This window comes from Etheostoma cragini, chromosome 5 (genome assembly GCF_013103735.1).
Source record: "Etheostoma cragini isolate CJK2018 chromosome 5, CSU_Ecrag_1.0, whole genome shotgun sequence".
Classification (NCBI taxonomy): domain Eukaryota; kingdom Metazoa; phylum Chordata; class Actinopteri; order Perciformes; family Percidae; genus Etheostoma; species Etheostoma cragini.
In genome coordinates this window covers 12,155,817-12,157,703 of record NC_048411.1, presented here as the reverse complement: position 1 = coordinate 12,157,703, position 1,887 = coordinate 12,155,817, and the positions used below count along the sequence as shown (strand labels likewise).

Genomic DNA, 1,887 nt, shown 5'->3' with positions numbered 1-1,887 from the left:
ACAGGAAAAGACCTGCAGACAGCAGGCACAAAACCCACTTCATCTCTGAAAAAGATAAAACATAGTCCTGTTATCTTCACACTAATCACTATACCAGAGGACATGGTTTCCTGAATGTGAACTACAATTAAACACAAAGTTAAAAAGTAAGACAAGAGGATGAATACCTGTGATGTCTTAGAAGTCTCACGTTGAACCTTCAGGTGCAGTTAGGAGTCAGTGACTTATAGAACAAATAGTTTTCAGTATATATAGTTTTTTGGAATGAAGAGGAAACTCCCTTGTCTTTGATCAGATGGATGGGCATGTGGTTTAGCAGGAAACAACAAACCTGTCTTGCATGTTTGTTATATGTTGCAGATAATTGTTGCATGTTCTACGTCTATTATCTTATATATGACAAATGATGTGTAAAATAAGATAACGGTGATGTGGATACAGATCAGCCTGAAAAGTATCTTTATTTCTTAAACTAAGAAATAATCTATGATCCTGAAAGCTTTTGGGCATTTCTGAAACACGCACTTTTCCAATAAATCAAGGAGACAAAAACAAGTTCCTAAACTGAAGCCAAAAAAACACAAAAGCCCCCCCCAATTTATTTGATAATTGTATTTTTTGTTAGTAAATTCTAATATAGCTTTGGGAATTATCGTATTTAATTCCGCACTTTACGTCGAACATCACATGCATTAGTTTCCAATTGTTTTATTTCTTATGTTATTCTTGGTTTATATTAAGTGGTTTACATTAAGTACACACAAATTTATCGAATGTTCCCAGATCATTCAACAACAGGCTTATAAAAAGAAGTTATCAATAAATAACTAATACTTCTCATCTTTCAAAATACAGTCATATTCTAAAAATGACCTCAAAAACCCATAGTTCACAGCTGCATTATAGTACGATGTGTAATCACAACACAACTCCACTAGTGTATTATTTCTTTTTACTTTTATCTATTTTCTGAATTTCCTAATTACTAGATTAAATTCTTCTTGAGTATTAAGTGTAAGGCATTCTTAATATTAATGACATGCAATCACAGACAAAAAGAAGCTCTAGGCTTGCCAAAAAAAATTAATTAACTAAAATAATGTCATATTTCTCAACCACTGTGCTACATACACATGCTTCACAAGACGCTGCTGGTAACAAAAGTGTTTTCAAAGGAAACATATATCCTGTATCAGACAAACTTCTATTATAAATAACAAGAAAGTTAATTTAATTTCCTTAAAAGTCTTATCTTTTTTAAGGAAGTACTGTAACAGTTGGGAATTTACTGGGTGTCTCTTCAAGTAAATGGACTAGACAGGAGGGGAGGGAATTACAGTAAGCATGATGAAATCTAAAATGTCAGACGGGAAAAGCCACATGGTAGCTGACCACGGTTGCTTGGTTTGCATCTAGTTTAATCCGATGATGGATATGACAGAACGTGGTGATGAATTTACTGGAATCCATCCTTGAACAGTGTTTGAAGAAATGGATTAGCAGGCAAATGATGCAGGATTATGCAAGACATAAAAGATGCATTTTTTCAGTGTAGTACTGGAAGTATAAAGCCTGCTAGTTAAATACATTTAGATGACGAGATTAAGGATAGCGTCATACTGACAAATTGTCACGAAGTTGTTAACAAAAAGCCAAAACACGTCAACGACAAAAAAAACAGGAAGAACTTCTAAAATCTGATAGTGATGCAACACAAAGTAGGAGGAGAGAAACGCTAAAAACCATTTCCTACTGTTACTACATAATTGAAAACCTGTTTAGGATATTTTTTTGCATCACAACATTAACAATGGCCTTTTGTTTTCAGTGCGTGTTTATTTGTTCTACACTGCAGACACAGGAATTATTTGTGTAGTGTTTCCTCAT

At 33.7% G+C, this 1,887-nt stretch overlaps 1 pseudogene; it reads right to left on the bottom strand.

The window, feature by feature from the left end:
- Nucleotides 1-243, bottom strand: part of LOC117945009 — a 23,364-nt pseudogene extending 23,121 nt beyond the window's left edge.
- Between the last annotated feature and the right edge of the window lie 1,644 nt (nt 244-1,887).